Below are 26149 nucleotides of genomic sequence, written 5' to 3'. Positions count from 1 at the left end.
TTTTTTTTGCCCTGGAATCTACTGTCCTGGTTCTCTGCTCAGTCCCCTTTTTGAACCAGCGTATGGGCGACTTCCTGTGGCTCCAATCGCCAGCCTAAAGGGCCCCCGGACCGGTGTATTTTGTACGGAGAACCGCGGCTCCGGGGCGCCGACAAAGCAGCCGCGCGGGGCAAAGCAGCGGCGCTGGCCGGCACAGCCGCTCTGGCCGAAACAGCCGCGCTGGCGAGCGTGGAGCACCTCTGCCCGGGAATTTCCTAGTCTGTGGGCAATAAAAACTCGGCGTCCACTCACCCTCTGCGCTTTCACTGGGAGCTGCAATCCTGAGCTGCTCCTAAACGGCCATCTTGGATCTCCCCCAATTCTTTATTTCTTAAATGTTGGAATCAAGTTGTAGAAGAATCTATATTACATTAAATGTAAATGGAAAGTATCAGTAATATTGGTATAATTTCTATAATTTGCTTGTAATTTAAATGACAACATTTTATCTTCTTTATTATGGGATGCATAGAATTTAAAGAACTAACTTCAGTGACTAGTGGTAAGGGTAAAATGGCATAGTTTTAGAAAATAATGTGTTACAGACATTAATAAATATTGAGAGACACTGTTGGAAAAGGAAATGTTGAACGTTGAATTTGTTTAGATAGAAGATGTATTAACAATTTAAAAAGTTACTACAGAATGTCTTTATTTTTGATACTCTTGAAAAGTAGATACATAAAATATAAAGTATAAGTGAATTATTGTAAATAACAAAATATATCAACTACAATTTATGCCAAAAAGGAATGGAAAGAGGCTAATAGAATGTGCATTATATGGTATATATTAATATACAATATGTTATATATTAATGTATAATTTATATTATAGATATCTATTAGATGCTTAATACATATGCATATATGTATTTATGAATTAGCTCCCAGCAGACACTCATATCTAGGTATTATGACTAATTTCATAAGTTTACATTAAAACATTTTTTAAAGCTTTAAATTTGTCAGTAAAATTCTCAGTGTGTGTATATACATATATTATTCTCAGTATGTGTATATATAAAGTATATATGTATACTTTGTCCACTCAGTGTGTGTGTATGTGTGTGTGTGTATATACTTTGTGTATATATATATATGTTTTTTGTGTGTATGTGTGTGTATACATATATACATATATACACACACACACATATATACTTTGTCTACTTGACAAAAGACAAATTAACAGGAGAACAACTTTATTACATATGCATAAGCAGGTCTTCATAGAACAGAAGTTAAGATCCAAGTAGTAAGAGGTTAGACTCAGGGGCTATGTATCATTTTAACAAAGGACAATAAATTGTGATGTAGAATGGGACTAGAGAAAAGAGGTTTGTTGTTTAGATCAAGAAAATTATGAAAAGGTTTTTTGTGGAGACTAATAAAAAAGTAAGATTTGTCAAGTAACAGTCTTGACAAAAGATAAAGATATAGATAATAATGTCTTTAGTAATAAAGTTATTTCCTTTTCCTACTGGTGGTGAGAAGTGGCACCTTAACAAAAGGAAATTTATACCTTGCCTTTATGCAGAAAAGGGAAGGGTAGAGAGCTTTCTTGCATATATTCTTTTTCAGTTGCCTATAGCTTAAAATAATCCTTACACCAAGATGGCATATATTGTGTTGGCATATTCCTATTCTTCTTAAGAATTAAAAATTAATAAAGAGAAAAATACATACAGCACTTTCCATATGGCACAATAACATAATAAAGAGGTGAGAAAAGCATATAAATTAATAAAGTAGGATGACACAATTAAGTCCAAGGAATTCCAATACTTTTCATTTTGATAACAATGTGAGCAAGTTAGTCTAATAATGAATGAAATTAAGTTTTAAAATGTTAATAAAAAGTAAAATAAAGTGTATTATATAAAATATAAATAGTTATTATAATGGTTTTGGGAAATGATAGGTTAATAAAGCTGAATACATGTCCATCAGGATCTCTCAGTCTTTGATATGCTAATGTAACCTTGATGGTCATAAAGGAGGATATACTATGTTGTAGTTTCCAACGTAATTTAAGATAGAATATTTTTTCACAAAACTTTTTCAGAACAAATATTACTTGAGCATATTAGTAAAACCAAACACTGACCTGATACCCAACATCCATTTTAATATGTGCCTACAAACTCCTATCCAAGTGACCTGTTCCCACACATTCTAGATTTTTTCTTTTTTGAGGACTTACAATGTGATTAGTAATGAGACTCTCACATAACATTTTATGAATTTTATAATTTTTTGTGTGTCCATTTGTTAGTGACTCTGCATTAACCTTCGTTATACTACGCGTGTTTTAAGGCATGTTTTAAGTGTCTGCCTATCTAAACTGGGATTTAGGTTGACTTTCAGTTATGATTTATGATAACTGGCTAAAATGTATAAGACCTTCATTTTCTATTGAAATATAATCATCCACAGTTTTTTTTACAATTGTCATAATTGTGAATCATTTACAAATCTAAACAAGTCATGTCTGGCCTACTTAATACAAGCTATTTTATAAAAAGAATTCTTAAATGTAACATTTTTATTTATAAAATGCACATTTGTTTATGTGTTTGAATGTGATAGACACTTTAAATATTCTCTATCTATATACACTTTTACATGTTTTTTTGTTTTGAAATGACCTAGTTTAATTTTTCATGTAAGCTTTTTGTCATGATTTTATCTGGTATTACATTTTTGTCACAAAAAACTTTAAAATCATTTTCACTACATTTTTAATGATTCAACTGTTTCATTCCCAAAACTATTTTCCTTATGGTACATAGTAACATTTTATTATGTTCTTGTGTGCATTTTTATTACATATTCTGAAACATAATTATTTTATTGTCATTCACTCTGGTGATGTCAATATTGAACAATAATAAGAATGTAATGGGCTATATTAATAAGCCTATTATAAGCACTCATGTATTATAATCTCTGTTATGATTAGACATTCATAAGTGTGGTTAGATTGTTTATGAAGAATAAATAACTGAGTAGTACTAAGTTTGTAACCTCGCAGATAAAAGTGATTATGTATGAGAAGTAAGTAATTGAACATGTAACACACTGGTGGTTGCTGATTTTCAGCTCCTTAGAAATGATTGCAAGTCCATTAGGTTCTGTAAGGCATTGAATTTCATGAGCAGTTAGTGTTAATGGCTTTGTACTCTAAGACATCCCTGAGTATTTCCAGTTATGGCAATAAAGTTTAGATGCTATTAAGACTACACTTGATAAATCTGACTGATGTCTGAGAAGAGTACAATGAAAGAGTAATTGTAATGTAATTATAGATAATTCTTTATAAGAAGTTCTACGAAGAACAAATTTATAGATTGAACTGTAAATGATAGTTTCAGTATGCAAATGACAAATATTAATGATTTTTGTAACCTTGAAGGAGATGTTTAAAATATTTAAATGTCAAGGCTTTGCAATATATGTACATATGTGGCAATTAAAAATCAAACCAAACAAATTCTTTGAACAACAAGTTTATTATTTCAAAATTCATATGTCATCACTACTACGTCTTCTAGAAAAGCTCAAACATTAGTAAGAACTGCAAAAAATAACCTTTCCTTTCTACGTTTTTGTTTTTAATAGAAAATAACCCTAAGTTAATATATGATAGAATCAAATTGAGTTTTACTCTCAAAGCTAGAATATATAATTAGAATATGTATTGTATGTCATACTTTCGGGAAAGAAGAAAGCATGATACATGGCCACTTTCGTATTCAGACAATGGATTGTTTTTAGTTATCATATTTTCTTTATTTTTATTTTTATTTTTTTTTTTATTTTTTTTTTCCCATTTATTTTATTGCATTTTAGGTTTTGGGGTACATGTGAAGAACATGCAAAATTGTTGCATAGGAACACACATGGCAGTGTGATTTGCTGCCTTCCTCCCCATCACCTACATCTGGCATTTCTCCCCCTGCCATCCCTCCCCAGCTTCCTACCCCCCACCCTCCCTCCCCTATTTCCCCCCAACTGACCCCAGTGTGGAGTGCTCCCCTCCCGGTGTCCATGTGTTCTCATTGTTCAACACCCGCCTATGAGTGAGAACATGCGGTGTTTGATCCTCTGCTCTTCTGTCAGTTTGCTGAGAATGATGGTTTCCAGGTTCATCCATATCCCTACAAAGGACCCTAACTCATCGTTTTTGATGGCTGCATAATATTCCATGGTGTATATGTGCCACATTTTCCCTATCCAGTCTATCGTCGATGGGCATTTGGGTTGGTTCCAGGTCTTTTTCTTATAAGAACTTTCTCATTCTTTTGTGAGGGAATTACATAAAATTTCTGAACCTGAAACCTATGAATGGAACACAAACAGTATTTGAACTCACACAGCTCCTGACTTCAGTGTGTGTCTGAGATGTCTGTGCATTTGTGATGTGTATAAGGGAGTTAGGTTTTTTGAACAAGAGGCCCAGATGTCATCAATCTGAGTGAATTTTTGATATGACCTACACAAGTAGAAATAAAAATTAAAAATTATTGAACAAGTGCTTCTGCCTGTAATTTCAGTTATCAGAGTGTGACTATTCTAAAATAGGTGTTTTATTAATTTTTAGTGATTAAAGTGTACATAGACATTCGTTTGTATGTAGACATTCGTTTGTATGTATGTTATTTTTGAATAATCACCATATTTGTTAATGAATGTGTACAGTTTAAAGTAGAAAGAAAATAAGGCAATTATATAAATAACTTAGAGTCCTAAAAAATGTCTATGCTTAAAAAATTATCTTGTATTTATTTTTTTCTTGTGTTAAACTACACATGCTATAATCTTTATTATTTTAACCATTATAAGTGCGCAATTTAGCAGCATCAAATATATTCCCAGTGTTGTATAACATGATCCCTGTCTAACCCCTAAAACATTTTTGTCATCCCCAACAGAAATTCTGTATCCATTAAAAAATACTTCCACATTCCCCGCTTCTCAAAACTCTTTCTATCCTTCTTATATTAAGATATAAGATACCTTATCTCTGTGGTTTTGCCTGTTATAGATACCTCAAAAAGTAAAATCATGCAATATTATTCCTTCTGTATTTATCTGGCTTATAATACTGAGCATAATGTTTTCAATGCCTATATGTATTGTAGTATATATCAAAATTTCATTTCATTTTCATAGCTGTTATTCCATTGCATGTGTTTGCCACATTTTCTTATCTATTTATCTGTTAACAGACACTTGAGTTGTTTCCAACTTTTCACTATTGTGAATAATTTTCCCATGAATATTGATTTACAAATGTCTATTTTCGTTCTTGCTTTCAGTTATTTTGGATATATACCTAGGAGGTGAATTGCTGGGTCATGTGGTAGTTCTGTTTAGCCTTTTGAGAAATTGCCAAACTGTTTTCCACAGCAGCAGCATCATTTTACATTTCCACCAGCAATACACAAAGTAATTTCTCAACATCGTCAGTAGGTCTTATTTCTCCTCCTTTTTAAATTATACTCATACTGGTAGGTGTAAAGTGGTAGCTCATTGTGGCTTTAATTTACATTTCTTCAATGACTAACAATGTTGAGCATCTTTTCATATATATATATATGTATATATATATTTGTGTGTGTATATATATATATATATAATTTTATGGAATTTATATACATATAAATGTTTAGTGGCCATTTGCACATCTTATTTGTAGAAATTTATGTTCAAGTCTTTTGCCTATTTATCTATTTATTGTTGTTACTGTTCAGTTGTTGGAGTTCTTTATGTATTCTGGATGTTGATCTATTATCAATTACATGACTTGAAATTATTTTGTCCTATTTTGTAAGCAGTCTTTTCACTTTCTTGATCATATGCTTCAATGTACAAAAGTTTTTAATTTGAATGAACCACAGTTTATCCAGTTATTTCTTTTGTTGACTGGGCTTTTGGTGCCATTGCTATGAGATTGTTGCTAAATCCAATGTCATGAAGATATTCCCTAATGTTTTCTTACAAGATCCTCACAGTTTTAGCTCAGAAATTTTGCTATTTTATAGATTTTAAGCTGGTACTTGTATAAGGCTTAAGGTAAGGATCCAAAATTTTATTCATTTTCCAGCACCATTTGTTGAAAAGGCAGTAGTCTCCTCATTAAATCGTCTTGGCACCCTTGTCAAAAATCAATTAGCAGTATAGTTGAGGTTTTCGTTTTGAAGTTTTATCTTATTTCATTTTTTTTTCTTATTCTAGCACCATACTGTTTTAATCACTATTACTTTGTGTTAAGTTTCAAAGTTGGGAAGTGTGAGTCCTCTAAATTTATTATTCTTTATATTTAGGGCTTCTTAACTTTCCGTATAAATTTAAGAATAGGATTTCCCGTTTCTTAGAGAAACACTGTATTTATAGGAATTGAGTTTAAGCTGGTGATCAATTTCTATATTATTGACACTTTAACAATGCTAAGTCTTCATATGTATGAATACGGGATATCTTTTATTACATCTAATTTATTTCTGCAATATTTTTTATAGGTTGATGCAAAAGGAAGAAAGGAAGGAAGCAAGGAAGGAAGAGAGGAAAGGAAGGAGGGAGGGAGAGAGGGAGGGAAGAGAATAGGAAAGAAGGAGAGGAAAGGAAAGAGAGAAAGGAAGTATATCTAGAACTTAATTAATTATCTTGCATAGCTGAAACTTTATATTTCTTGACTAACAACTCCCATTCTTCCTTCCTCAGCCTTTAGCAACAACCATTTTACTTGTCATTTCTATGATTTTGACTCTTTTAGATTCTCCTATAAGTGGTATCAGATAATATTTGTTCTTCTGTGTATAGCTTATTTCATTTAGAATAAGTGTCATCCAGGTTTATCCATATGGTCACAAATGGCAAGATTTCCTTCTTTGTTAACGTGGAATGATATTCTACTATATATATGTTCCACATTTTCTTCATTCATCCATCAGGCAATGGGCATTAAGGTGCTTCTATGTTTTGACAATTATTAATAATTCTGCAATAAACATGGGAGTGCAGAAATATTTTCAAGAGCCAGATTTCAATTCATTTTTATATATACCCAGAAGTAGAATTGCTAAATAATATGGTGTTTCTGTTTATAATTTTTTGAGGAAACTCCATGCTGTTTTCCTTAGTGGTTGGGCTAATTTACATCCCCACCAACAACATACAAGTGATCCCTTTCTCCATATCCTGTCAATGCTTATTATTATTTTTTTAATATTAGCCATCCTAAGAGATGTAAGTTGATATCCCATTGTGGTTTTTATTTGCATTTCCCCAAAAAAAGGTGACATTCAGCACTTTTTTCATATACCTGTGGGCCACTGGTATATGTTCTTTGGAGAAACATGTATTCAATTCCTTTTCCAATTTTTAAAATTGTTGTTGTCATCAATTTAGTTATTTGGGGGAATTTTTTGCTATTGAGTTGAAAGAGTACCTTATATATTTTGGAGTTAACATTTTATCAGATGGTTTGAAAACATTTTCTCTCATTTTTAGATTGTTTTTATTCTGTTGGCTGTTACAATTGCAAAACTGAAGCCTTTATTTGTACTGTGTGATTTCAGAATACATTACAAACCTATAGTAATCAAACTGTTATGGCATCAGAATAAAAACAAATACATATGGACCAATAAACAGAATAGAAAGCCCCCAGATAAACCCATGAGTGCATGGTCAATTGCTCTTCAACAAATATGTCAAAAATATACAATAAGGAAAAGATAGTTTTGTCAATAAGCTGTGTTGGAAAAACTGGATATTCACATGCAAATGAATGAAATGGGCCCATTATCTTACACTACACACAAAAATCAACTCAAAATGGATTAAAGACTTAAACATAACACCTGAAGCTGTAATATTCCTAGATGAAAATATAACAGAAAAGTTTCTTTATATATTTTGGCAATAATGTTTTGGATATGACCCAAAAGCACAGGCAACAAAAGCAAAAATAGACAAGTGGAACTATGTTAAACTAAAATCTTCTGCATAGCAAAGAAAACATTCTCAGATTTATTTCTGAAACTGTGTCTTTCTCTGGGCATCTGCTCAGGGAAAAGTTCATCACTTTTTAATTTCCACTCTATGTGCAATTGTTTTTGAAGGTTCAAAAAGAAACGTATAGTCCCTTTAATGTCCCTAGAAGCTGCTCAGCCAGTGCGTGTTAAAACAATGTGAGCCTTCTTCTGTGCTTTTACTTCTTTAATCACTAGTAGAACTAGAACACAGAATCCACGTATGTAGAATAAGAACCTTATTGAGTTCCCTAATCCTGCAGCTGTCTCTGTGGGTTGTGGCCCCACAGCTGCCTGACTCAGAGCTGAGGGAGGGGATGTATAGTTACTACCACACTGATATCTACAGATATTAGCAGTAATTTTATAGCCAAGCTTTCACTTGGATATTGCAGGCATTCAACTAGACTTCAGAATTCCAAAACAATCACTTCAGATGGTTTCTGCCAGTATAATTAATGTCTAGGTGGAGAGACAGGTTCCTGGCACTTCCTATTTTGTCATCTTCTCTGTTACTCACATGCACTTCTTTTCATGGAACTGACCCATGTTAATAAAATACTTCACTATCTGATCTTAGTTTATCCAAGTTGGGTATTCTATCTGTGAGCACCTTACTAAATATGGCCTGTTATTTCTTTATCTTGATTTTAAAATGGAGAGCCAACAGTTACTTCCAAAATATTATCCATTATTTCTTTATCTTGATTTTAACATAGAGAGCCAACACATGATTCTTAGGAGAAGGAGATGGTTTTATAGCAAATTGGACTACAGTGGGAGGGAGTGAGACAGAAAGAATAAAAGACAATAGTTAGAGCAAGAGTTTTAGAAGCCTGCAAATCAGTTTGTAGTTAATTCTATTCCATTGCTTTGTCTTTTCCCCCTCCTTTTAGTCTCCAAGCCAAAATAGTCTCCCCTTCCCCCACCCCCTTTTTAACTATGTATAAATATCTTTTGTCTGTTACAGTATAATCTTCAACAAGAATTCAATTTGTCTTTCCTGCCCACTGACTATATGCATCATATTTTAAGTTATCATAGTTTTCATTTGAGAGGACTGCTGTTAAAAATAACATCCTTTCTTAATATAAAAGTATTTATATATTTACTTTAAACTCAAAAATTTGAGGGGATTCATCTGTGTAAAAGTATTTTGTTTAAATTGGAGTTGAAAATAGGTGAATTATGAAACTCAACACTTAAAAATACTTAGTAGAAAAAAGAGTAGCAATATACTAACAGGCTGAAAGCACTGAAAATTATTATTTATCAGCATATGATTTGCATCTTTGCTCCCATTTTGCATTTTGAATCCTAGAAATGATTATTAAATGTAAATTTAAAAAGTTTGAGGATTTGATAGCTACCTGATGTCTTAATAATTTTGCATTTTATTATATTTTCTATTAGAAAAGAATGAATAACACTTTTAGTGTGTCATTCAAATTCTATTAAGAGAATTTTGGTTTGCCCTCACTTGTCATTCTCCACTCTATTAAAATTTATTTCTTATTCATTTTACTTTTCAAAGGTGTTTTATTTACATTTATTGTTGACTCTGAGTTACTGAGAAGCATAAATAATAATGTGTTTTAGATAATTATGGTGATGGATACTCCTTGCAATAGACATTTCAAACATTCTTATGTAGAAATATTGAAATATTGTAATATTACAACAATGTAACATAATATTCTCATTAGCATTTTCTTTCTTTTTGATAGCATACATATATCACCAAAAAGATCATAGGAAATCTTCCAGAAGTTATGTACACTGAATAACAACCATAGGTCATTGGACTATAGCTCTCTTTCTGAAGACTGCTAAAAAGGTCTTTCTTTAATGGCAAACAGCTTTTACTAACTTCCTGGGATTCCAGAAATGCTAATCAGCAGTTCTAGTCTGCAGCACATTTATTACACCATGACATGCTGAAGACAGCCAGTTACAAATAGAACTGCCTCTTGAAAAATGCTGCTCCAGTGTTTTATTATAAAGTGCACCAATTAGATGCATTCATTAGGACAAACTGCTTGTCTTTTTCCATATTAGAGCTTTTAAAAAAGCACAATGTATTTCATAGTTCACCCTATTCTATATTATTATTAATTGAACAGAGCACATTGCAAAGTTTTAATCCAATAAATGTAAAAACATAATTTCCTTAGTGACTGTCAGATCTACAAGGGCCCACAATGTTTCACATCCAAGATACATAATGTGAAACAAGTCGCTTTCTTTTTCAAAGGTTTTCTAGATATTTGAGGAACCACTGCAATAAGCAGCAACATTGGCTTATATTTTAAAGTTGTCACTTTATTTCAGGATTGATTAGAACTCTCTTCTTAAAATATATTCAAATTTTATTCAGAATAAAGATTCATAACTTTACACACACACACACACAGCCTCATAAACTTAACTTACTCACATAAGGTTATAGTTTGATATTAAGAAACTCCTGGGGGTAACTACTTCAAAAGGGAAAATGAAATAATAAATGTGGAATATAGTCAAGAATCTGTCCCTTTCAGGATGGAAGGGAATGGGATTATTATACAACACTGTGAGTAGAATAGAACAAGTTTATAGTGTAATGGGGTGTGGGATGCAGGGGCGAGAAGAGAGGCCTCCGGAAGAAGCTCCCAATTGATGATCTGGAGGGGATACACTCAGCTCCTCCCCATGGGATTCTTTTCCTGATGTGTTTGAGGTTCTTGGCCTCTTTTTGCCCCAAGAATGGGGAAGGGGCCCTGGCCCGAGGTTAGCTTATAGTTCAAGTAAATATGGTACCCAAAGAATTTAGAGGAACGTGATATTAGGCACAGAGAAAGAGAGAAAGCTCCCATGCTGCCATCGGAGGGGAATCCAAAGAGGATATCCACACAGGTAGAGAGGGGAAAACAGCTCCCATGTTGTTGTGGGAGGGGATCCCAGAGAGGGCAATCCAGCACAGGTAGAGAGAGAGAGACAGCTCCCACATTGCCATGGGAGGGGATCCAGAGGAGTCTGCACAGGTAAGGGGCAGTGGGGTTTTAACTTTGAAGTTATTCCTGCCCCATTCATATTCTTGTCCAATGAGAGGAGTTCTTTCAAACTTCCTCTGGAGTGATTGATCTTTGACTTTGATGCTTGATTGGCTGTCTGGCCCAGGACAGAGGCTCTTTCTCCCAGAGTTTTTCACCGGCTTTTTTAGACAAAGGAGTACACCTGAAATTTTACCTGGGCCAGCAGAAAAGTTAGACAAAGAACTCTAGGTTCCTGGATGGGGAAGTGGATGGAGGCTTGGCAATAGGAAGTTCTTGCCTTTGAAACCACACCCATTGAGGACCCAGGAAGACAGGTTTTTTTCCTTTACCGCAGTCCCTCAATACGGCTGCTTTTTCTGATGGCAAGAGCATTATTTCTCAGTTTTCTACTTATACACAAAAACATGCAGGGGCTGGCAATATCCAATTCCTCTCTAGAATTGATATAATTTGAATTAGGATGCTGACCTGAATTATAACGATTTCACCATCTCTTTGAACACAGGAGCCTTCAAGATGGTAATACTCTTGGCTGCTCTTTTATCTATTCATAATTCATACAGTTTATGTTCTTATGCATTACTGGAAAATGGAAACATTCAGCTCTATGAAGTTTTTGGATTGACCTCAAACTGGAATAAAAGAATAAAAAGAAAGCATGTCAGTTAATAGACAAGAGTAATACTCCAATTCTAAAACATTCTCCAGAATGTATGCCATCTAGATATTCAGTGTGTAAGTCTGCTTTTAAAAATATTATAATAGGTTTGCTTTTATTTTTTGCCAGAAAATAATTTTGTTAGTTGGTATCATTTGTTAATGCAATATGTTTAACAAATCACACTATCATCTACCATTACTATAGAAAGATTCACTGTAGTCACAAGCCTGTTGTAACATTTTTGATTATGAATAACAGTAAGAAGAATATGTGACCTATAAACATTACAATTGTGTAAATAATATCCACGTTTGGTATTGAAGACAGTTAACATTACTTATAAATGGAATCCAGCATCACAATACACGGATTAAACAATTTGTATAAACATCAAACATAAATAACTGGTATGGTCATACTGGCTTTTACTGGCTAAATAGTAACAAAAGAATATGTAAAGCAAGTAAAAATTTTATGAAGTACATTTCTTCTATATATTTATATAGTTTGCTGTTTTTTGGTCCACTGTCTCCTGTTTTATTCCAGTCTATTTCATATTGAAATGTTAGTCACAAACCAGTGCATTAAATTCATGATCCACTAAGAGTCTAGATCTGCAATTTGACAAACATTTCATTAGATAATATCATAATATTTAAAAGTAATTATTTATAGCACTTCTCTTTTCCAAGGTCATTGTGAAATTTTGGTCATAAACAATAACTCTCCTATCATCATCATGCACAAAATAGTTATAAAATACTCTACAAATATTTAATGGGCCCCATCTAGATACTATGTGATTTGCTATTGTAGCAATCTTCATCAGAAAGATTGAGGACATGTTTTTATGTATACGTTTTTCTTATGATCTGCACGTTATTATAATATTTATTTATATCAGTAAAAAAGCACTATCAAAATTATAAATTAGTTAAACTGGACTCCAGAGTCTCATTCTTAAGTTACTTGGAATTTTCATGTGTAATTAAGTATAATTGAAAGATGTATTGTAAAATGGGCCAGAATGTTAGTCTTAGAAAATTCAAGACCTTTTCACTCTTTAACTTGTTAAATATTATATGTATTTTTAGTCCTTTATGTAAGTTTACATATTTAAGAGATGTTAAGAGAGATAATGCTCTTGATATTTCTATTGTTATGGTATAAAATTTAATAATATTTAATTTTAAATTTTAAATTCCATAAGATTGAAACACATTTTGGCTTTAACGCCTATGCAGAAGTTTATGATATCATACTATGCTGATTTTTTAAAGTTTATTATTTGGAAGATCAATATTTATTTTTCTTCATGCGTGAACCTTGAAAATTTGAGACAAGACTCAGTTAATAAAGTTTGTTTGCCAAGGTTGAGGCTGTGTGCTGTGACAAAGCCTCAGGAAGCCCTAACAATATGTGCAAAAGGTGGCCAGGGCACAGCATAGTTTTACACATTTTAGGGAGACATGAGACATCAGTCAACATATATAAGAAGTACATTGGATCAGTCTGGAAAGGCAGGACAACTTGAAGCAAAGGCAGGAAGACTGGAAACAATCAGGGAGGCTTCCTGGTCATGGATAGGTGAGAGAAGAAAGGTGGCATTCTTTGGAGTTTCTGATTAGCCTTTCCAAAGGAGGCAGTTAGGTATGCATCTATCTCAGTGTGAGGAGTGACTTGGAATCGATTAATTTTCCTTCACACATATTACCAAATGAAGTTATGTGTCCACATAATTAGGACCAAAAAAATCATGTTGACTAATGAGCCATCATATATATTTATATTTGAACATATTAGAGAGAAATGTTAGAGGGAAAGCCATGGCATAATTGCTGGCACTTTGAATAAGTGAGCCAAGCAGAGAGCCACACAGCATCTCAATATCCTCTTATTTTTGGATATCTTTAATTTTACTCTTAGTGACATAAAGCCTTTGTCTGGACACCTGATAAAAATGACAGTTAAATTTCACATTACTGTTACATGGTTTCTTGACATTGTATGTTATAATACTAATTAAGGTTGTTTTGTCATTATTCTTCAGAGGCTTGTGTTGCTTTATCATCAATGTGCAAAGAGCTCACAAAAGGTTATACAGTATATGAATGCTTAAACAGTAAAACCACAAAAGGTGCTATAGACTGGGGGAGCATGATTTTAGTTTTTCAGGGCAATTACAATGGATCTGGTGCTTTAAAGTAATGCAAAATCCATTTTCAGCTAATACTAAATTAGAAGCCAAATAATGCATTAACTGTAGTCCTCACTAGTCTAAGAGAAGCCAATGTCATGAGCACACCTAATAGAATGGCAGATGGACATTGGGCATAAAAAGTCTGGATCTCCATAGGGAGGGAGAGTGGGAATGGGGAGGAGATAAAAGCAGCTCTTGACTAACAAAGAAAACACATGGCACAAAACCCAAGAAAGCACAATCTTTGGTAAAGATTGGATTCCTATATTTTATGCGAGGACAAAAACGGAACGTGAATATTTCCTATGAAGAACAAAAGAAGGCTTTAATATTGGAAGTGACAGCCCAGAGCAAACAAATGGAGAGATATATAAGATGATGAAAATACTATGCATAAGTAAAATACAGAAATATAAACTGGCTAAAATAGAAACTATTTGCTTAGCTGTAGTGGCATGGTAATGAGGAAAAATTGAAAATTTATATAATAAGAATCTCAAATAATTTATTTCATATAAATTTGCTTCACTTGACTGACAGTAAATTGGAAGTCATTCCCACATTTTGGTGAGGGTTCAGTGATGTGCTACAAAACCTGCTGACATTTAACCACTATAGGGACAAGCCTTCCTCTGCAATGGCAGACAGATGGATCTCCAGACCAACTGTAACCTCTTTTATTTTGCTGCAACTTCATATAAGATTCTGATGCCCAGAAGAAGCAAACTTGATAAAAAGCACTGCTGTCTGTGAAATATTTACTTTCATATAAAGATTTATAAGGAATTAGGCCAAATAAAAATAATTTACAAAAATAATTTACAACAATGACACAGCTGCCTCAATGATTAATACACTTAATGGCAGTGTGTTTGAAAGAAATTTTATAATATGTGACTTGAATATATCTCATTTAAATTTGGTTAAATGCAGCATGCAGAAAACACAAAACAAGTATCTCACTGTCAGGAGGAATACCTTTAATATTTGTTAAAAAATCCCATTTTCTTTCTAACTCAAAATCCTGAGATTTAGTGAAAATCCTTAGGATTGTTTGTCTTGTCTGTTCATAATCATCTCCTTGTATATAGTCTGACTCTCCAAATAATCTTCACTGTTGTTATTTCTCTAAAATAAAAACTGGATCATGTTTTCTCTCTACCTCATGATTCCCTATGGAGTGAAGTTGTACAAGTGTCTTCATGAGTTTTCTCAACTATTTTAGAGTCTTGTCTGTCAGAATGGCCACATCCCGCCCCTAGTTCACCCATAACTATTTAATGTTTTCTAAAAATGCCATATTGAATTATGTCTAGACAACTTTGCATGTTTTTAAATGTTCTCATTTTTCTGAAATGCATTTTTCTCATTTTTTCCCCTAAGAAGCTTCTTTCTGTCCTTCAAGCCCATTGCTATGTGAAACTGTTACTTATTGTAATTATTGGTAACATGTGTTTTCAGTCATTACATTATTCAGGCAAGAAATGGGTTTAATTCATTTTTATGTTCCTATACATATTAAAACAGTCAATAACCTCTGACTGACTCTAACTTATGGACTAACTAAATTTTCATTGCCTACTTCTCTAGAAGTTTTTAACATTTGATTGTGTTTAGAAATGCAAGGCATATGTATGATGGTAATCAGTGTATTATCCCAAACATTCAAACAAACCAATAAAGAAAAAAACATGGAAAAAACACAGGCCTCTGAATGTCTATACACTAAGAGTAAAATTAGTTTTGTTGGCCAGGTGTTAGCTGTGAGTTCCTTTTTAAACTCCCTTACTTTGAAAATATATGCAGCTTCAAACGTTTATTTCAAAGTCTTCTTCTGGAAATAATAAATTGCTTTGCATTTGAAACCACATTAATTTGTTTATTTCATCAGCAGCCAGGCAGCTGTTTGAGGCTGATGCTGTCAGTGTTAACTATATCAAATTTGAGTTGATTTTTAAATTGATCACTTACCCAGTCTCAAGCTAGCCTCAGGTCTTAAATTTTTACTCAGATATATTAAAGTTACTTAGTGCTTAAAAAAACAGGCATATTGCTCCCCACACTCGTCAAATACTTTCAGTATTTTTTCTTTTGCATACTGATCAATTTGTTAACTCAGCACATTTTCTATGGGTAATTACAACAGCAGTCTTTCAACTATAGGAGAACCCTAATGATGAGGAATATTCATCTAGAGTATACTGTTTAAAAAATAATCAGCCCCCAAAGAAAGTTATGCTTCTCCTGTAAAGCATATTTTTAATACTGACATATATAAATTCCTATGTTACAAGGTAGATGTCTAAAGCCCATTTGTTTCATGTGATGCCCATATTTGTACTTGGAATTTTTTATAAATCGATGTGTTTATATTTGTTGAAAAGTAACATTTTGGCTTATTTTACTTTTTGCGACCTTTTTTCTTGCCATTTTTCCACATTATGCAATATAGAAAAATAATAATAGACACTAGAATTCTAAAATTTTATATAAAATAGTATATATCATATTAATATTTAAAAATAATTCATAATATTTTTAAATTACATATGCAAATAAATATTCAAAGAAAAAATGCCTTTAGCCTTTACACTTATATGTTTCATTGTAAAAGGATTTGTACATGTGAAAATGTCCTTTTTTATATATAGCCTGGTAATTTGTTTTGTAACCTAAAAATCATCCCTTAGACTCCAAAATTTATCACTTCATACTTACATGTAATTTTATAATATTTGTATATATCATACCAAATGGCACTCTATCTCTTATTCATTTGCCTGGGTGATCATGACTTTCACTAAGACAGGAAATAGAAAGGAAAGAGTGGGGCAGGGCTAGATACAAAAAATGTATCACCTATTTCTGTTTTACAAATGTAGATTTTGACCTGCCCGTGAGACAAATAAATGGATAGTTCTGAAAAAATTTATGCATGCGTAAGTATCTCCGTAGCTCAGGAGTTTTCATAGGGTTGTTTTTCATTTTGTTATGTTTTCTGAAACAGACTAGAGCGTGTATAACAGCCTATGAGAATGAGACATTAGAAAGCCTAAGACTAAGATACAGAGAAGAGAGGAATCATTGGCAAAGTGAAGTTCTTGAGAAGAAAGCAAAGACGAAAATTACAACCTAGGGATAGAAATTAGTCTGCGGTAGCTCACGCCTGTAATCCCAGCACTTTGGGAGGCCGAGGCGGGTAGATCACGAGGTCAAGAGATCAAGACGATCCTGCTCAACACGGTGAAACCCCGTCTCTACTAAAACTACAAAAAATTAGCTGGGCATGGTGGTGCGTGCCTGTAATCCCAGCTACTCAGGAGGCTGAGGCAGGAGAATTGCCTGAACCCAGCAGGCGGAGGTTGCGGTGAGCCAAGATCGCGCCATTGCACTCCAGCCTGGGTAACAAGAGCGAAACTCCACCTCAAAAAAAAAAAAAAAAAGAAAAAAGAAATTAGTCTGAAAAGAGAGAGAAGGATATAATATATTGTAATACATAAAAATAACAAATATGCATGTGCAAGTAAATGTCTTGCTCGGAGGTAGAATTTGAGGGGGTTAATATGTTATTGCTCATAATTTCTTTGGAGTAGAAAATGAGTTATATTCTTAAAGGGGAGATTTAGGTGAAGATGGGAGATGTTTTTTAAAAATCAGTGAAGAAAAGAAAAGGAAAGGAAGAAAGCAAGGAAGGAGATAAAAGAGGGAGGAAGGAGGGAAGTGGGAGACAAGGAGGCAAGGAAAAGGAAAGAAGGCATAGGAAGGAAGGGAAAATAAGAGAAGCATAGATGAGTCTGGAGCATGGTTCAGGGTCTGTTGAATTTGGCGGTCATGAATTTAAAAAGGAACCAATCTGTACAATCAAACATCCTTTAACAAGATAGACTTGCATTCTATAAGCATTTTTAGTTAAGATTGGGTTATCTTGTTTGTTTAGTTTTTGTTTTGTTGGTAAGACAGGGTCTCTGTCTTATCTTCCAGGCTGAAGTGCAGTGGCTCCCTGTAACCTCGAACTCCTGGAATCAAGAGGTCCTCCAGCCTCAGCCTCCCTAGTAGCTGAGACTACAGGTGTACACCACCAAGCCCAGCTAATGCTTTTTTTTTTTTTAATTTTTTATAGAGGTGGAGTTTGGAGTCTTGCTGTTACCCATGCTGGTCTTGAATTCCTGGCCTCAAGTGATACTCCCACCTTGGCCTCCCAAAGCAATGAGATTACAGGTATGAGTCACTGCCCTTGACCAAGATAGGTATGTTGCATGGAAAATATGATACGGTAACTGAGTTCACAAAATTTAAAATGATGTCCTGTGAACTACATATTGGTTATTAAAAATATAGAGAGAACAGAGAGACTTAGAAAATAAAGTAGATATGCTAAAGTAGTTAAAGAGAGGTCAATTATTTTTTTGGTATCAGGATATGTACAAACACTTGAATCCAGAATGCTACAGCAAGTATGTCTCCTGATTCATGTGGTTCAACTATGTAAGACTGATATGCCAAGGTTGAAACACTTGAAATTAATTTGCCTACTCATCTTGGAGTAATAGTAATTTGTATCTGTCTAGCTTTGTGGATGTATGGAAGTAAGAGCAAGTAAAGGTCACATATAGCTTGTGACACTGAAAATGGAAAGTAAACATATAAGCACATAGCTTTAGAATTGATGGCTGCATGTATTTTCCTGTTGAATGTTTTATGTTTAATTCTTACTTCATTTAAAGACTTTAGATACAGCTTTTAGGCATCAACACATCATATCTTACTTTGTTAATAAGATATACAATAGTATTAAACTTGATTTTAACTTTCCATCTTGAAGAAGATATGGTAATCATCTTATTGCATACAGCCACTGCGTGATAGCACTTTGTGTGTGTATATATGTGTTTGTATGTGCACATGTGCATATATGATTAATTTTCCCTTTATTGCTTTAACAAATTACTACCTTACTGTGGAGATTTAGGAAAGACGTATTTTCAAATCTGCTATTTAGAACTTCTATGAAACACAGTTGTGTAAAATAATTTTTACTTTATGTAGTTCTCTTTAAACTCAGAAAAAAGATACAAAAAATCTAAAAGAAAATATCCCTGCCAGGCGCGGTGGCTCAAGCCTGTAATCCCAGCACTTTGGGAGGCTGAGGCGGGTGGATCACGAGGTCAAGAGATCGAGACCATCCTGGTCAACATGGTGAAACCCCGTCTCTACTACAAATACAAAAATTCAGCTGGGCATGGTGGCGTGTGCCTGTAATCCCAGCTACTCAGGAGGCTGAGGCAGGAGAATTGCCTGAACCCAGGAGGCGGAAGTTGTGGTGAGCCGAGATCGCGCCATTGCACTCCAGCCTGGGTAACAAGAGTGAAACTCCGAAAAAAAAAAAAAAAAAAAAAAAAAAAGAAAATATCCCTAATCCAAAAAATCTAAAAGAAAACATCCCTAAAACAAATAAACAGCTAAAGAGATGCTAAGATATGGAGATATTTGCCAAATCCTGAGAGAGTTACAATAAAATAGAAAAAGATGGGTAAAAACAAAACAAAGCACATAAAAATAATGTGAAAACAAGATACATATATTTTTAGAAATCATTACTAGTCATAGAAAGTCCATCTTCAATTCCACTGATTAGAATGGTATGTCTTATGATTCTGGTCAGATTATAAAATATGACATAATAGAGAAAAAAGGTTGAAGCAAAAGAATACACCATATTTAAACATAGTTTCTGTCATCCTACTATGCCAGCCAAATGTTTAAATTAAAAAAAAAAATGAAGACTGCAGAGACAACCAGGAAAAACAAAGGATATAGTGCTTCACTGTGAGCAGCACCAACTTTCAAAATGTCCTCTTGCTAAGGTGATAACTCTGGCAATGGGAACACATTTAAAACAGCAAACAAAAATCTTCTGTAGACCCTTCTCAGCTCTTTTCCTTTTAAACGCTCTTAAGAAAAACCTTTCAGGATATTGCTGACTGTATTTACATAAAAGTAATATTCTCCAAGATATAATTAAATATAGTATATAAAAGTTAAAGAACTTATATGATGGAAAGAACATATGATGGAACTTATATGATGGAAAGAGTTTTTAAAGAAACAATTCAAATAACTCAAAAAATTATGGATAGCATGATATTACTAAGCAAAACAGTATAGAAAATAGCCATGGCTCAATGATGAGACTTGTTTTTAAAGAAAAATAATATATACAAGTCGACAGAGCTTAGTAAAGAAATAAAAGAGAATAATAAAAAGAATATGGTATACATGTTAACATGACATTTAAAGACAAGAAAAACCCTAATCAATATTTACAATACCTATTGAAAACCATGCTAAATGTTGGAGAAAGACCAGAATATATTAATATAAATAAAAATAAAGTTATAGAACTAGAATGCCAACAAAGGAGTTCCAGTACGCACAAAATTAATAGTTCCTAAGAAAGAGAGGAAAAAAATGGCAAAGGAGAAAATAATCAGGGAAAGAAAGTTTTGCAAAAAATATGCAAACATCAAAAAGCCTATCTTCTACCCAAGATGATATCATTGCTAGAAGAAGGGAACAAAAGTGTTATCAGCTTGATTTTATATTTAACAATAATAACACTAAACACCAGAATTCAGAGAAGCAATGTCTATAATGATATGAAGGAAATAAATAATAATGTTCTATGAATTTCAGCTCAATCTAATTTTTGCTTCAATATAAAGACAGTATATAAAATTAAAAACATTCAATTCAGAAATATTAATCTAGGGTTTCTAATGTAGGCATAATTGAAATTTTCCTTAAATTTTCTTTGAGTTTGAGAAATATTTTTTGAGAATTAAAGCTTATAGCCTGTGGGAATGTAAGTAAAGAAGCTTATATACAGCAGTGAAAACAATCAGTAAAATGAAAAGGAAGCTTATAGGTTGGAAGAAAATGTTTGCAAACTGTACCTCTGTTAAGGGTTAATATCCAAAATATACACATAACTCACAGAACTCAATAGCAAAAAAATAGTAACCCAAACCTAAAAATGGGCAAAGGAACTGAATAGACATTTTTCTGAAGAAATGGAAAATGGCCAACAGATACATGAAAATGTGCTCAGTAGCACTAATCATCAGGGAAATGCAAATCAAAGCCACAATGAGCTATCACCTCACAACTATTACAATGATTACTATGAAAGAAACAAGAGATAATAAGTGTTGGTGAAGGCATGGAGGAAGGGCAACCCTTGTACATTGCTGAAACTGTAAGTGGTTTCAGTCACTACAAAAAACAGTATGGAAGTTCCTCAATAAGTTATAAATGGAACTGCCATATAACCCAACAATGCCTTTGCTGGGTACATATTCAAAGGAAAGTGAAATCAGCACTTCATAGAAATATTTGCACTAACATGTTCACTGCAATATTATTCACAATAGCTAGTGATAATAGCAAAATAATCAATATTTTATGGCAACCTAATTGTCCATCGATGGATGCATGGATAAAGAAATTGTGGATTTGATATACAATGCAATATTAGCCTTATTAAAAATGAAATATTGCCATTTACAACAACACAAATTATTCTTTAGAACATTATTCTAAGCGAAATAAGTCAGACACAGAAAGAAATATACTGCATGATCTCACTTGTATGTGACATCTAAAAATTTTTCAAATAGATGGAAATAATAAATGGTACTTTCTAGGGACAAGAGGAAGCAGGAAAGGGAGGAATGTATGTCAAAACACGAAGTTGGAGTTATATAGGATGAGTAAGTCTAGACAGCCATTGTGCTGCAGGAAGACTATAGTTGGCAGGCATTAGTTGCTTATGAAAATATTGCCTAGAAAATAGATTTTAGGTGCTCTTACCACTTACAAACAAAAAAGCAGTAACTACCAAAGACAATGGATGTTAATTTGTTTTCCGGTAGTAATTATTTTATGATCTATATGTACATCTAAACATCATGTGATATATTTTGAATATATACAATACTTTTTTTAATGAAGGCACATGTATAAAAAATAACAGCTCGGATAGTATTTTCCTCAATATTCAAAAATATGCCGATAACCTAAACTACAGAATCTCACTTCTGAATATAAATCATAGAGAAACTCTTATAGAAAAGAATGATTATTCATTTTTAAAAGTATTTATTGTATATTTTCTAAAAGAGGTGAATATTAAAATGCCGAGGGATCAATAAGACAAAGCAAATAAAATTGATAAATTTTTAAAATAAAATGTTATATATATTTTTAAATAATTAAACTTACACTACCAGTATCAACATAGATAAATTTCCAAAGCATATAAATCGGAAAAAAAGTGGCAATACATTAACATGAATTGGAAATAAAAATATTATTTAACAATTTAACAAATGAGAAAATCTAAAAGTTTAGGACAGAGTAAATTGTATTTTACATAATTATAATATTCTGTACAGTGCAGTACTTTTAAGTATTAACTTTTTATTATATTATGGAAATATATGTATATTATCTTAAGCCCTCCTGTTTATATGTCAATATGTATTTGTCTATATTTATTGTATGTAAAACACTCAACTGACCTAATATATAACCACAGTTTTTTTTAAATGGTCTAGTAGTGCTAAGAAAATAATCAATACTTTACAGATTTTTAATTGTTTATGGGGTTGTGTTGCTTCAAAGTAAATCTAAAAATTTCTATAACAATTAAAGTGACACATTAGAAAAAAAGTACGGGAACTAAGTATATTGTGACATATGAAAAAATATAAAAATAATCTATACAATAACTGCAAATATTAATCAGGAAGGTTTCCAATTGCAGTTGATAATTGGTATTGATATAGTAATATTAAAATAAAAATATTGATGTGTTTCTTGATTTTCATTAATCATGATAAATTATAAGAATGAATTAATTGCGTTTAAGTTAGAGATTGCATCTGTATTTGCTTTTTCAAATTTATTTGATTTGTACTAAATATGTATTATTGTTAGCTGATTGGAATTAATATTAGTCCATTAATACTCATAAATAAATACAACAAAATATTGAAATATGTACATTTTAAGTAATTTTTAGAAGATTATTTTGAGTAAAGAAAAAATATTTGCAATTAAAATCTGATTGAATAATATTAAGGAAGAACTCACAGTAAACAACTCATATCTTATATTACTATATTTTGTGACAAAATATAGCATAATTTTGATAACAAAACTTGATTTTATTATTAATAGAAGGGAATTCACTCTTTATTATAAAAGCTCAACAAAAGAAATTTTTTCATTGACATGTCTACATAAATTACTACTTGTTTTAACTTTATATGTAATCTGATTTGTTCTAGTCTATAAACCTGTCCTACCACACAAATGCACATGTTTATACAAGCAAATATAAACTTAATTTTATTCATTGTGAATATGTTAATTTAATGTTTTTAATAATACATAAATGTAAAGCTAAGTTGTGAAAATACTAAGATATGGGCTGATATACAATGAAAAAACAACCAGAAAAAGTGAATCCTTAAATTGAATAACTGAAATTTAAATGCAGCTCAAAATTACAATTTGCCTGGCTTCTCAGATTTTTTGAAATCTTTCAAATTTTTATTTTTTTGAAAACTTGCTAAAATGTCCGTAAATAGACAGTGTCTTTCTATTTCTTCTCTGGTGTTCTCATGACTACTGAGATTTTTTTCTATGAGATAATCAATGGAGTATCTGCATTCACAAAATGTACTTAGCATTCTATTTTTTGTTTTAATTAACATTGGCTTGAAACAGAGTATCATTGTTAGTGTGAAAAACTAGATGAGAATTTATAACACAATAAATGCTTTATACCCTATGGAATAAACAATACTTCAACCTTTTAGAACCTTTGAAATAGTAAGAGTAATAGGGATTATCGATAATTCTTTTAGTGCATAAAAATAGGCAACATTGACATATAAGCAATATACTTGAAATGTACTGTGATATAGGGTTTTCAGACAGATATATATATTTTTTATTCTTTCACTTTCTCTGCATAGTCTCTATCAAACAAAATCCTTAAGCCTTATATTCTACCTAAGACTTTCCTGATAACTTTCGATTTATTTTTTTTTCTCTTCTCTGTTAATAATTTTATTTTTCAAAATTTTGGGGTATATGTTTACATTCATGAGATAAATAGCATTTAATAAAATTCCTTGTAAATAATAATAGTGAAGAGGAAGAAGTTACATTAGGATGCTTTTAGATGCAAATAGCAATACTCTTTTGAAAATATTATTAAAATAGGAAAAATTTACTAATCCATACAAGAGAGAGAGTCCTAATGGAAGGTAGCTCCAGAGTTCTTTAATGCAAAGATTTGGTCAAGGGTCCACATGTGTTTGTTGTGCCCTTCTGCCTGTGTTGGTTCATTAGACTGGTTCTACTCATGATTTCTAGACAAACGGCAAGAGTTTTAGATGTATTTATTTAAATCTTTTTAAGTCTTTCTTTTCATTGTCAAGAGCTTTTCCTCTAGTACCCATCATCTACAGGGAAATTGTTGGTTTGGGATAATCTGTATTCGCCTCTGGAAATTTAACACCAGTCAGAGTGACTCTGAGATAAAGCCTAAAAGGTGACATTGCACCTTGGAATATAAATAAATTTTACTGCTGACTTTTATCTTTCATTTTGCTTTTCATTTTAAAGTTGAGAATAATTTTTGTAAAAGGAGGAAGTGGCTTTGACAAACACCTAATTTAACTGCTGAAATACATCAAGTTAACCTTGCTCAAGGAGACTAATTTGTTTGCAGTCAGAGATTTAAGTCTCTCAGAGACCTGATGTCTAAACATCAACATCAATAAATAGTCAATTATTAATAATATATTGATTACTGCCAATGTAAGTAGCTTAGAGTTTTTAGCCTCTTATACCTCAAAACAAGCCTTCTTCTTCCTTTCTAACATTATTCTTAAATCCACCGGACACTAGTACTCTTAAACCATTCTAGGAAATATAAGTGTCACCAAAGTTGCACTTTTTTTTCCCTAAGAACTCTGTTCACTACTATTCACATCAAGACTCCTAGTTCTTGATGATCACTGATCTCAGTTGAAAATTAAACTTAAAAATTATCCCCTCCCTGTGTCCATGTGTTCTCATTGTTCAACACCTGCCTATGAGTGGGAACATGCGGTGTTTGATTTTACTACATACTGGGGTCTGTTGGGGGGAAATAGGGGAGGGATGGTGGGGGGTGGGGAGCTGGGGAGAGAGAGCAAGGGGAGAGATGCCAGATGTAGGTGATGGGGAGGAAGGCAGCAAATCACACTGCCACGTGTGTACCTATGCAACAATCTTGCATGTTCTTCACATGTATCCCAAAACCTAAAATGCAATAAAATAAATAGAAAAAAAATTCTCTATAAGATGTCTCTAACTGCTTATTCATATTTTAATACATATTAAATATAATGACTTCTAATTGGTGAAATTAGAGGAAGAAATATCTGTAGAAGTGATTCCCTTCAATGCTTACTAATAGCTGTTTTAAAAGCTAGAGCAAGATTATTTGAGCTCTGTTGGAAATGTTGTATATAACGTTAATCCTAGATTCTTTAGGTTCTAGTTGACAAAGATAAAAAAATATTTTTGACAAAATTTAGATAAAACTTACTTTCACATTTGTTTGAAAAAGTTCAAAGTTATGTACGTATAAAATTTTATATATAAAAAGCATTTATATATAAAGCATATATATATATATATATATATGCACTTAATATATAAAATCCAGGAATCATAATTTAATACAAATGGAAAGAATAGAGAATAACATTAGAAGTTATTAAAATTTGCTTTTTATTATTGACATTGCATATGGAAATGATGACATCCTCTTCTGGATAGGTAGAGAAATAGAAGAAAAATATCAGGAAAAATATGATCACATTCAGAGGGTCCATTCTCTTGATTAGATGTCTGTTTTACTCCTATACATGTTCACACTAGCAGACAGTTATCACCTTTGTTCTTAATTTTGGCTCTCAGTCAATGATGCAGCGTTTATATCACTTTAGATAGATTTTATAGCCCATTTCCTTTTTGGCTATGACTTTTGACAAGCCAGAGACATGTCAATAGAGGGGGAAAAACCTGTAATTAATCTTGATTGTAGAACT

This window comes from Sapajus apella, unplaced genomic scaffold, assembly GCF_009761245.1.
Source record: "Sapajus apella isolate SASKATOON/1434 unplaced genomic scaffold, GSC_monkey_1.0 scaffold27, whole genome shotgun sequence".
Taxonomy (NCBI): domain Eukaryota; kingdom Metazoa; phylum Chordata; class Mammalia; order Primates; family Cebidae; genus Sapajus; species Sapajus apella.
The sequence above is the reverse complement of the archived record's forward strand: the minus strand, read 5'-3'. Positions refer to the sequence as shown.